Here is a 13,828-nt window from a genome sequence, read left to right as displayed (position 1 = left end):
TTGGCTGCTTATGCAGGCGTTAAGGTCGCTAATATAGCAATGTTTATCCATGTCCTGTATAGTATTCTATGTCAATGGCGCTGAGGAACACTTGTGGCGCCATATAAATAAATGATAATAATAATAATGATAATAATGGGTGTGTATTGTGTATATTATACTATAAACCCTGTAAACATGTGGGTTGAGGGTTTTGAGCCAGTGAAGCAACACGAGACCTCTTAGGAATGTGCTAGAATTAGCATGTGCAGTAGGTAGGCTATTAGTGAGATAGGGACTGAGCGTGCAGGGGCTGGTGCTGTGGGCAGAGCGGAGGTAGGGGATATAATGGGCTGCCTGAGCACTGAGGGTCAGTCTCCTGAGTACTCAGGTCAGGGTCCCTCTGGCGCTGCTTAGCCATTAGCGCTGTTACCGGCAGTAGTGGAGGACCTCCGGCACTGGAGCCAGTAAGGGCTTACCTTGGCCGAAAGTAACACTGCCACAGCCGCTGTCCTCCGGCGGGCGGCAGTCCCTGACAGGGGAAACGTGTCAGTGGGTGGGAGGCAATCATCCGGTGATGGCTAGAAGCTGGTTGGAGATTGGCTACCCTATGTGGAGAAGGGTAGAGATTGAGATTTACCTGACAGACAGCGACAGAGGTGAGGGGGGGTGTGGCCTTCAGTCGGCACCCCGTGTACAGCAGCAGCGCTGGCTAACAAAGTCAGTGACAGGCAATAAATCTCCAGCCTTTCCGTAGAGTGCTGCAAAGTCACAGCTGAGGACAGTGGCTCTGACAGTGCCGGAGTCAGCTCGCAGGGTCTGATGGGCATTGGGCATGGGTTTTTTTTTTTTCCACTGGCCACTCGCTAAGCTGTGGGAGACCTCTCTAATAGAGCAGGAAGTCCACTAGTGATGTCAGTAGGGCCTCCCACAAACAGCAGGCGTTCCTAAGGGAATGCCTGCATTTGTGCAGCCATCCCCCCTCCCCGCCTACAAAACGGGGCGAGCTGTCACTCACCATCGACAGCCGCCCCGTCTTGTAGTGAGCCCGCAAGCGACTAAAGTTAATTCGCTTGGCGGGGCTCGCGCATGCGCAAGCCGGATGTGGCGCATGCACAGGGGGGAAACATCGAGCCGATTGCGAGCACTGTGGGCTCGCAAGCGGCTCTGAATCAGGCCCAGTGTGCGTGAGTAGTTACATTAATACACTGCGCAGCAAGCAGCATTTATTAACAGCAGTACTCTGCTGAACTATTTACACCCAGAGAACATTAGCTATTCCCTGGACATTGTATTGCAGCTCATATATAAAAGGAATGAGACTAAGGAAGTACTGGTCTAGAATCCTAAGCTAAATGTTGAACTTTACAGTGAGCCTATAATAAGAGCCACGGGAAGGAGAGGAAGCATAGGGAGGAATACAGTTGGAACACAGACAGGTACCAGTCAGATAGTGAAGTCTCTATAAAGGGTGTATTTTACTGGAGTAAAGAATAAAGAAAGGAAATACATAAGCATCATTAATTTAAAGTATTATCACTTGGATGCAGAATAATCTAGATATTGGATTTCAGATTCGATACCACGTACTACGGGGAGACAGTATTTATTAGCTGTAATAAGATAGCACTGGCTTCAACCCTTTAGACTTTTACGTAATTATTACATAAATACTTTGTTAGTGTAATTGTATAAACAGCACAGTAGCCTTATTAAGGAAGATGACTTTGAACTTTAAATGTACATGGACTTCCTTCTATTTGCCTTGATAAGCGCTACTGGATTTATGCTCCCGAGTTCTGGACTTATATGGACTCTTTATCTGCTACAAAATAGACATTTTAGCAGGGACTAAGTGCATGAGCATAATCGCATCATCGTCACCCGAACCCCCCACTTTTACATGCGGTCGTAGACGATGCGGGAGACTTGCCTCCTCTTGCGGGGTGTCGGGAGCGGCACCCGATTTTTGGGAAGCTCCCTACAGTCCCGGGAGAGTAGGCAAGTATGTGGTGGTGAGAGAGAGGAAGAGGGAGGAGAGAGAGGAGGGGAGAGAAATATATATATATATATATATATATATATATCACACACTGTGTAAGCCACCCCTGCCACCAAGAAGAGGTACAGAGGGAATTGGGAGGGTGGACCCTCTTCTTGGGGGCAGGTATATGGGGCAAGGTAATTTCTGTGTTTTCTATCTTTCATACTGCCAGAGAGAGTTTAAAACTAGTGGATAACCGAGAGTGAATGAGACCCCACAAAGAATGATCCAACTTACTGTGGCCAGGCTTTCCACAACAGAACAACTTCATAGATTAAAGTACTAAGGTAAAAAGTCTTTATAGAAAATCAGCTTTAAAAATAAAAAAAATTATATATAGAGGCAACTTTTTATGTATAGTTTCAACTGTTTTCAAAACATACACATACTTTTGCAAATATTTAACAAAATATGAATAAAATAAAAACAAAGCAAAACACTTTAGACATGTAAATTTTAATAACTGTTGGTATAGAATAGACATGTGCAAGAAGCTGAAACCTATAGCCATATGGTCTTCTATTCCTCATTGGGATGTGTTCCCAGCAGAAGGAATTGGATTGTGATTAATTTGGGATTTAAAGAACCAGGCCGGAAGAGGTATCACCACTGGAGGTGGTCTAGAGAAGAGCTGGAGACCATCCAGGGAGTACAAGACCAATGGGAGATGTAAAACTTACCTGGGATGCTGATAAATTTTGCAGTGGGGAAGCTGACACCGCTGGAACTGGGTCCGGTGAGTCGAGAGAATTTCTTCCTTATCTTGTTTGAATCTGAAGAGATGCAACTTCAGCTAATGGTGGGCTGCGGCTGCAAACCAACCAGGGATGGGCAATCACAGACAGATGGGGAGCTCTAATCATGGCTCTCCCTGCCCACACACCCTACCCCGTTATCTTGACTTATATTACCTGATGTAAACGTTGAGAGTGGTGCGTAAGCCATTTATATATTAGCTGGCTTGAAATGCGAGAATGTTGTGTGCGCAGTTTATTGGTGGAGAATAAATGTAGAATTTCTCCTGAGGATAGTTTAGTGCGCCAAAGCGGAAAAGAAGTGCTGCGTCAAGATGAAAACGCCAGACAGGGGACAATAGTTCAAGCATCAAGAAGAGATATACTGTAAACTGTTAGAAAATGACAGTTGGGAGCTGATTGGCTGGAGCACCCTTTATCATACACAGTGAAATGTATTACTCGTTTTGGTGATAAACTGGTTAGTAAATGGGGGCCTATATTTACTGTTAACCCCCAATGTCCTGCATGAGATACATGGCAGTGCCCCCCCCCCACCAGAGCACCTAGTGATGTCATAGTGGCAGCTGATGATGTCACTATTGGAGGTGGGATGGGTATAATAAGGCAGCTGGATGCTTCCTGTGTTATATCTGATATTGCTGGACTAGTGACAGTACAGATATTTTTCTTCTCATTTCTGAGTGGATAAAATGATACTACGATGAAGAAGGCGGGAAATAACCATCCTAAAGACCATCAAATGACTGTAAGTATCTCTTATAGAGCCATGGACTCACTACTAATGGTTAATGGTAATAGGTCACTGCTATATGATTTCATATAAGTTCAGAGTTTGATAAATTAGTTTTAAAAACTCCCTTTTTCTTTGTATTTATACTATATACTATTAATAACTGTTTTGCTTAGTAGCTTTCCAGACTTTCTGATAATTATGTTAAGGTTCTGATTTAAAATTATTTAAAATAATAACAAAAATATTGTGAAATGCTGTTATACAAGGGGACTGCACATATATCACTGTTTGCTTTATATTAGTGGTTTTTGCCACTATAGGGAGATTACCTTGGCATTAAAAATCCTGTATTGTTCTTATGTCTGTTTCATTATTTCACAGGTCGCTCTACGCATCCGTCCGTTTAATAGGACAGAGGCTAAGAGCAGCGCCCGATGCATTATACACCAGCTCGGGCCGCAGGTAAGAAAATGCTATAATAACAATATTTTAGTTTAAACAACTGAATTAGTTTAACATTAAACACAATTAATTATACAATTGTTTTCTTACCAATACATTATTCTTAGATTTATTTGTTGTTCAAATTTTACTTTATAGCACATTTATTTATTTGATTTTTCACATTGTATATATATCTGTGTTTATAAATATGATAAAAAGAAAATGTTTTGCTTTGTGTATCAGAGGTGGAACGCTATCCACAGTCCCCATAAGACCCATAAGCAAATCAGAGAAATGACCTGCTGCACAGATAGTGCACAAGAAATGGGGAAATCATGGACCATTGCTGGCCTAAGCAAATGCTGGGCCTGCTGCAAAACACCATTGCAGGGCTCCTAGGCTGCTCCTCCCTCTTACTAACCAGCTGAATATGTTTGTCAGACAGGGGTGTGACCCCACAGACCAGTGGAAAGTGGTGAGCTCTCTGCTTATGGCTTTCAATTGGTCTACGAGGTCACACCCCCCTAGGCCGCACATGCAGCACCAGCTATTGCTATATCCTCTGAAGATAGCGTGAGAAGGTGTATCTATGTTTATACCACAGAGAGGCCGGACAACATCTTCGATCTTGTCCTATCTGCCCAATCTAGGGCTCTCGGTTATGTAGGGATAAAAGATGTCATGCACTTATTTTATGAACAGTAACAATTTCCTCCAATAAGGAGGTTATGCTGAGAACTATAGTTCCATAATAGGTAGCAAACCACTTTAGACATAATAAAATAAGTTTTTATTATAATATATTTCACTTACAGTGGGAAGAACCGCCAAGCTTATGAGTTAGACCATTCTGTGTCTTAAGGGCCTAAGAACCAGTGACTAGAAGAGTATATATGGATATCAGCAGAATGTTCCCGGAAACTGCTGAAATGCTGACAAATATGTCTCTATATTCCCAGATCACGTCCCATGTGTGACTTTGCTTTTATCAATTAATATAAACTGGATTTAAGATTGTCTGCTGCAACCAGAGAGGTGCTTGTAGAGCCTGGTGACATATAGTGAACATGTGGCTTCTCTTTCCTTACAGACAGTACTACTGCAGGACCCTGGCGAGGATCCTGATGATGTCCTGCGTTGCTGCAGGACCAGGGAAAGGACGTTCACCTTTACTGAGGTGTTTGATCAAGCAGCTACCCAGGTGATTGTAATCCTGAGATATTTATAATTAATAATAAAAGTTAATAGTATATATAATACAGTATTCAGAGATATTGTAAGAGAAGAGGGTTCCTGTGTGCTGTCTCTGAACAGGCCCCCCCCCTCCCAAACCATTGTACGTGGGGTGTAGTCTCTGGTACTGTGCCAGAGCCTATTGTGCATACTGTATATCTCTGGGAAAATGGTGCCACAAGATAAATTTCTTTTGAGGTGGCCGCGTGGTAAGTACATACAATGGGTGTATGGAGTGCGGTGTGGGGGCACTGGATTCAGGTGCCCATGTGCACCACACACCCTACACCCATTATACATATGGCAGCATTGCTCATGCTGCATCTTGTAAAGGGAGTAAAATAATTCATGAGAACAATTTATCATCATATGTGAATGTAGCATCAGCCAGTAATGCCTGTACAGCTGTCATTTCTCCTTATTCAGTATAGAGCATATTTTTACATTATTTTCATGATTGCTTATGTAGCATCAATAAATGTGTCTCATTTCAGGAGCATGTCTATCAGACCACAATGAAGAACCTAGTGGATGATATCATCTCGGGGTACAGTGCTGCTATATTTGCATACGGCCCAACAGGTAATATTAATGTTATTAATACATAAGTCTAATTGCTTATATTGTATGTGTAAAAGTAGTGAGCTGGTGAAATGAGTGGTGGTAAAACATGCGGACCATATGTATTGTTAGTAATTGTGAGCTAGTAGTTTCCTTATGGGCTGGTGCAATTATCTAGGTGGTTCCAGAAAGTGAGGCGTTCGGTGAATGGCACAATCCGGGTCTATGCACTGAGGGCCTGGTTCAGACCCGCTCGCGAGCGCTGTGCGCTCGCAAGCGGGTCGATGGTGCCCAAGTGCGCATGCGCACGACGGAGATGCCTCCATCGCGCGCACACATGCGCGAGACCCGAATAACAACGGCCAAGCCGTCATTAAGGGTCTCGCACCAAAGGGGGTCTCGCACCCTTTGGTGGGCGTGCCGGGAGCATGGCTGCCCAGACGGAGGCGTTCCCATGGGAACGCCTACCGTCTGGGTCCGGCTCCACTAACATCACTAGTGATGTCAGTGGGAGTGCTTTTGGCTCTGATAGAGCCAAAAGCACTCCTGGGCTTGCGGCAGCGAGACCCTACCGCAGGGTCTTGTCGCAAGTCCGATGGTCGCAATGGTCTTGACCATCGCGACCATCATTTTGGCTGCTCGCTATAGCTGTGGGTGGTCACCCATAGCTATGCGAGCTGCCAGGAGGCCGCTCCAAAAAGGAGCAGGGACGGCCCTGATTCAGAGCGAGCGCTCTGTCAGAGCGAGCGCTCTGTCAGAGCGCCCGACTCTGAATCAGGGCCTGAATCCTCAGTGTAATGATGACAGATACAGGATAATAGATAACATTTAATTGAAAACATCCAATAAGGGCACAAGTCATAGTTCTTAAGGATAACTTCTATTTGGGGCAAGGTAATAACATGATAATGGTGACAAGTGTGGTACTGTAGTTAGAAGGTAAATCTCATTTACCAAAATATTGTTATAGATTTGGTCTATAGTCTAACAATATATTACACTATAGCTGTACAGGTGTACAGGTAAAAAGTATTGAATCACATAACTATGTTACAATGTTGTTTTATGTGTAATAAATAGCCCCCAAATGTGCATATTTTAGATTTTTATATAGTATCTTAAATTATGTTTACATTTTAATGGTTATATTGTCAGCTTGTGATAGGCTGTGGTTACCACTGCATCTAACTCTCACTGACCAGGGAATAGGTGCACCCATCACCAAATGTGGAGACAGCATTTTATGGACAGAACAAATAAAATAGTGCACAGTCTATCCATTCACTAACAAGCAGTGACATCCCTGAGAGAGTGAACTGATGAGCAGCATCCTGATGAATATTGGCTTAGTCACATGATGTCTGTTACTGTTCATTACTGACATGACACATTGTATAATTGTATATCTGCCATTCTTTCTTGTAACATCAGTGAGTGTAAACTAAATGCCTTTATATTTATTACAGGCACCGGGAAGACCTTTACTATGATGGGCAATGGTCATGAGCCCGGAGTTATATTTCGCGCTCTGAAAGATCTATATAAGACTATTGAGGTGCAGAGAGGGCAGAATAAGTTCTCTGTATCATTGTCCTATGCTGAGGTAAATATGTGAGGAATATGAGCTTGGTTTATATTCTATGTATCTTATTTAGAGGTGGATGGAACTCTGGGGGTTTGCATAAGATATGCATTTACATACAGCACATACATGGGCGTCGAGCATACATAAGCCAAGTAAATTGCAGCACAATGAGACATGACGCATAGGCAGATTTTAGGTTGTGTGTCTATTGCCAGTGCTGGAGGGTCAGATGCAACTACATAGAGTGATGATAACTGTTAGCAGCGCTATCCTCTGATTGGCTGATTGTGTATCTACCCATCAGCTGATAGTAGTAGATTCATTAGAATCCCAGCTATGTTATACGGAGTCATAGCAATATATTCACATTACTTAATTGATACCACTAGGACTACTGCAGGACCCAATCATCTCATTTGAGATTTGAATGAGGTAACAACAGATGTTTGTATTATTACTATTATTATCCTGTATTGATATGGAGACACAAGGATTACACAGAGCCTAACAATGTACATAAACAATTGAGCAGACAAAAAAACAGGGACTTACAGTACAAGACAATGCTGGACAAATGCATTGTATATAAATATTGCTGTAACAGCGGTCATAACACTGAAATAAGTAGCACGGTGGCAGAAGTCAAGGGCTAGGTGCTGTATATAATAGTAAGGGAAGGAAAAGCACATGGGGAAGAGGGCCCTGCTCGTGGAAGCTTATATTCTAAGTGGTAGGGGCAGACTGACACGGGTGACACAGATGGGGCAGGCAGTGAGCATGGGACAGAGCGTTAGGATGAGAGATGGAAGGCTTTGATGAAGATGTGCATCTTGAGAATCCGTTTATAGAAAGGTGGAGAGTCTGACAGGGAGAGGTAGAGAATTATCAGCGGTAGGGAGCAACATGTGCAAACTCTTGGAGGCAGTCATGGGAAGAATAAATCAGTTGGCAGGGGAAGCAGCATTCATTAGTGGAGCAAAGAGGGCAGAAGGGAGTGTGAAGGGAGATGAGGTCAGAGATATAACTGGGAGATGATTGGGTGACGACTTTGTAAGTGAGTGGGAGGAGATTAAATTGGGTTCTGAAAGGAAAGGGCTTGTAGGAGAGGGAAGGAAGATGTAGGACGTTTGGAGAGGAAGATGAATGAAATAAGCTTTTTATGTGTCTTCCTTACGTACATTCTGCACACTTATGTGGCCAACTGTAAATGATTCCCCTTCATATAATAACATGTATTTGGGCATAACTAGCAATTACCAGGCCCGTAACAAAGTTTGAGGGGGAAATTAAGACCCCCTACTCTGCTTTTTTGAAAATGCATGAGGACTAGTGCAGAACTGAAAGCTAAGATGGGCCGCTGCCCTACTGTAAATGTACATTCCCCAAAAACCCTTTCTTCATGATATACAGCATCTGGAGAACTACAAGTAACATATGCTCTTTTCAGAGAGTAATTGTGGATTACACACTTGTGCTTGTATTGCAGAGAGTGATTATTCCTTGTATTGCAGAGAGTGATTATACCTTCATTACATTTGCAGGTCTACAATGAAACCATTCGGGATCTGCTAAGACCGTCCTCTGGATGTTTGAACCTTAGAGAGGATCCCTACGGCAACACCAGGATAGAAGGGATCGCTGAGTTCTTCCCCAGCAGTCCTGAAGAGGTGACTATCATTGGTCTGTGCTACCCTTATACAGCGTCCATGTATCACCACTAGTCATCCCTGTCTATATTATTATTATTATCATCATCTTTTATTTATAAGGCACCACAAGGGTGCTGTAGCACTGAACAATGGGGAAATTACAATTCTGTCTGTAAAGAAGCTATTAATGTGTGTGTGAATAAGCAGAGCCCATGACTATGTGACTGCTGGTGTAGTGACCCTGTTATAGCTATAACACATGGGCAAGTATAACTTTATGTGTTGGTGCATCTATATTACTTTCTTTTTCAGGCCATCGCATTACTGACTAAAGGGAATAAGCGCCGCTCTAAGGCAGCCACAGCTGTTAATAAGAACTCATCCCGCTCCCATGCTATTGTACAAGTCACCGTAAAGCAGACGTGCAGTGATGGAGTGTGCACGGGCAAGCTTTACATGGTAGACCTGGCGGGATCAGAGCGAGCATGCCAGGTACCACTTCTGTTTTACATCACATTATCATTTCTTTGTATTTCTCCTACAATGCCAAAGAGGTAAATATCGTAAGAGTTTGCTATCCTTCTGCAGTGTTCATGCTTCACCACTAGTCGTCACTGTCTACAGAGAGAATATTTGTCAGTCACATCAGTCCCTGGCCCATTGCAGCTTACACTCTAATTTCTCTAACACACTCAAACACAGAACCCATGCAATGACAAAGAGGAACATACAATGTGTTTTCAGTAATATAGGTTACTAAAGCTGCACTAAGCTAAATGCTTTGGTGTTGAATCAGTAAGCACAGATAGTTCACTCAGAGCATGCCTGGGTGTGTGCCTACTATCCGCTCTAAGGGAACACCTCTGCCAACTGGAGAACAATCTACAGATGTGCACTGTGCAAGATTTTGTTCCAGTCCTGCTCTGTACGATGAGGAGCAGTGGTGCACCAACACCATACATATTATACTAGGGACACCTTTCCTCCTCCCCACTGCTCCCCTTCTCCTTTATATTCTTCTGCTCCTCTGCAAATGCCGCCACCTTGCTTGGTAAAGTTAAACCCTGATGAAAATCTTGGTGCACTCGCACACAGAGCCGTACAGGGCATAATTGCACCCTGTGCCACCCCCGCCCCCTGAGCACACCATGTCATGATGTTGCATGTACTGTATGACATCATTATGTCATACAAAGGGGCTGTGGTTGGCAACTCCAATAAGCACAATGCTGGCTGGGTGCCCTCAGAATGCCCAATGGGCTATATATACTGTGCAGGGTGCCCATCTGGAGTGTCCACAGGATGCTCCATGGGTGCTGCAGCAGCAATCCTGGCAGCAGGGTTCCAGGCACCCTTCTAGCCAGGATCAAGGGCCGAGGGGTGGCACTGGTGGCCCATAGCTAGTTATCACCCTCCTTGCACAAATTGAGGCACATGATTAGACCAAAGCTGCTCTTGCACTGTGCAACGTAAAAGACATCCATTATGTGTATAATTATCAGAGTGCTAAGTAGTCCTAGGGTAGTCCTTGTCCTGTATTCTGAGGTGGCATGTAAAATGAGCTCTTTTCTTTGATTAAAGTTCTTATGAATGTTGGAATTTGTTTTTGCATCTTTTTGTAGTGAAGGAGATATAACAGAGCATGTCATGTTTATAGCTCTTTCTCTCATGTTTCTAGTGCTCACTAAGGGGCCCATTTATCATTGAGTATTTGAGGTAAAATCCCCAAAAACACCTGTTTTCGGTGGTTTACCTCAAATACTAAGTATCCCCCGGATGTATGAAGGAGGGACCACAGCAGCTATCTCCGATACCTGCTGCGATCCCTCCATTGCCGCCGGCAGCCGCCTCCCCCATAGGTTTCTATGAGGGATGCGATGCTGCCAAATGTATCAATATCGGGAATGCGAAGCATTCCGGATATTGGCCCCAGCAGCTAATGCCATCTGAAGGTAGCGTTACCCGCTGTAGTCTATGGGGACTTACCGCATATCAGCGGATAAAGGGATCTCCCAAATCCCTCCACCGGCAATGGGCGCTGCTCATGTGCAGTCCGTGGGACTGCGCATGCGCAGCGGCCCCAAATGCAGTCCTGCCACATCGCAGGGACGGGCTCCTTTCGGAGCCCGTCACCCTGCATGTGCCGGATAATATATCCGGACGCTATGATCGCATTTTGCAATGCGATCATGGGCGGTACTGGATGCCCTGATCGCGTTGCAAAATGCGATCATTAATAAATGGGCCCCTATGAGTGGCCTTTCTCCCTTAAGAGCCGTGATTCGCAATCTGTTACCGGCCACCGCCCCCTTGGTTACTTACATTTATTTCAGTGACCCCTCAGACCCTACTCATAAGAAATGACATACATTTTTGATTAATGTTATTTTGTAATTAATAACATAGACCACTATCAAATTAGTGATACTAATAATCGAATTAAATTTTTTTTTAGTAGCTTGAGTTAAATTACATGCAGTAAGAAACGCATTTAAGCCAATATTACTAACTAAAACAAAGGTAAATGGATATTCACTGTCTTAGGACACAATTGGAGTAAATTGTGTAAATAGTTTAATCATAGTTTACGTGTTTGTACCACATCACTGTGACTGAAGTCAGATGTGTCTTCATTATCTTTCCTGTTTCTATGTCAGACTAAGAACACTGGCCAAACCCTGAGAGAAAGTGGCTATATAAACCGCTCCCTTCTGGCCCTAAGGAACTGCATTATGGCGCTACGCAGGAGACCAGGCAGCCATATCAATTATCGGGACAGCAAATTGACCTGGCTGCTAAAGGTATGTCATTACTATGAGATTTCCTACATACATATGACAATACAACTGTACCTGATGTCAGGGACAGTAATAAGAGAGAAGGGCCCCATCAGCAGTCTCCATGCAGGTCTCCCCCTTCTCTTAAGGTGCATACACACTAGAAGATATGCTCCCTGAGCGATATCGTCTAGTGTGTCCCCAGCAGGCTGTGCTCAATGTCGTTCATGACATTGAGCACAGCCGCTGAACGATATCATTAGCGATATCGTTCAGCGCCGGGCTCTCTCACCCATTCCCTGACATGCAGCAACCTGACGAGGTCGTCAGGTTGGCCTGCATGTCAGCGCGATGAACGATGATGATGAACGACCCACGGGAACGCGCGTCGTCGTCATCGTTCATGTTTTTTGTGTTAAAAATGGACGATAAAGTGGACGACTGAACGATAACGATATCGTTATCATTCAGTCGTCCACTTTAATCACAGAGTGTGTACGCACCATTACAGACACATGCACTAATTATACTCTGGCACTGCTCATTTTTTACTGGGCATGTGCAGAACCCTGAAATATGGCACCCATGTGTTTTCCCTGGTAACTACATTGGTGATTATAGCAGCTTTGGCAGAGTGTTAAGTATAAGTTATGGGTGCAGGGTGTGCTCTGTGAGACCACTGGACATGTACATTACATACCCTGCACCCATTATACACCCAAGGGCATACTTATAATGGGTGCTGGGTGTGTAGTTCCGGGGAGGCCCGCACTGCACACCCTGCACCCATATTTTTTTTTTAATATTTACCTCTTCTAAGTCCCACGGAGTAGCGTCACACAAAACACCTGGAAAATGGCTGCCGTGGCCATTTTCCCAGCATTTTGTGCATGCGCAGTAGGAAGTCACAAGGGAAAATGGCTGTCGTCCCATTTTCCCAGTGAGAAGCTCATGCGCAGTAGACTCTGGGCACACTCTAGTGCCCAGAGTCTACTGCTGCTGTCAGTTCGCTGACGGCAGCTGGGGAGAGAGGAGGGGGCCCCAGTTGGGGAGTGAACATTTCCCTCCTCCTCTTTAATATGCCCCTGGATACACCCATGGCTGATGTATCCACACTGGAACCCCATTCATAAGGAATATTGGGCCTGATTCAGAGCCGGACGCAAGTGGCTGCTCGTTCGCTCCGAGCGATGTTTGCCCAACTGCGCATGCGTACGGATCGTAATACGCATGCGCGAACCAGTCAGTGCGGCCGAAAATCGTGTGCTCGCAAAATAGCGAATGCCTGATATTTTGAGTGACAGAATGAGGCGTATGTCGGTGGTAACAGGGGAAGGTGTTTGAAAACGGGGAGTGGAGATCCGATCGCAGGCGTGCTTAAAGGTCAAAACGGGCATTTTATGGGTGTGTATAATTAAAACATCAGCGTCATTGACAACGTCACTGGGTTATTTTTTAGCCAGAACTGCTCGCAAAATTGTGGTAGCAAAAACCGACCACAAGAATAGCAAGCAGCTCATACCCTGGTCGATGTACTCGATTAATCTAATAAATAGCGGACATGACGTAGGATGCGAGCGGCCAGGGGGCGTAGTTTCCCAAAAAACGACCGCAAGTTTTGTTCGCTCGTTCAGACCTAGAGGCGTGAACAGACCGCAGACAGCGAACGGTTCATTTGAATATCCACCCCTATTTTCTGGACGAGCGAGCGCTAACTGCGTCCGGCTCTGAATCAGGCCCATTGCTCCTAAGACATTATTCTGCTGTTTTATCTCAGACAATGGCTGCAATCAAATATGATATTAGTAATTAGTGCAATCATTTGTTTCTCACAAACATAGTATAAAACAATAGTAATAGATCTTTAAACTGTGCATTACACTGTGTAAGGATTCCTCAGTGATCTCTCCTATAACCAGAGCTTTATCTATCACAGGGTGCACTGAGTGGCAGGAGCAGAATGGTGATGATCACACACATCAGCCCTGCGGATGCTGCCTATGAAGACTCTCGCAGCACACTCACCTACGGGAGCAAGGCCAAGCTCATCAAAACACTGGTGAGC

Source organism: Taudactylus pleione, unplaced genomic scaffold, assembly GCF_031769625.1.
Source record: "Taudactylus pleione unplaced genomic scaffold, aTauple2 ptg000398l, whole genome shotgun sequence".
NCBI lineage: Eukaryota > Metazoa > Chordata > Amphibia > Anura > Myobatrachidae > Taudactylus > Taudactylus pleione.
The sequence above is the reverse complement of the archived record's forward strand: the minus strand, read 5'-3'. Positions refer to the sequence as shown.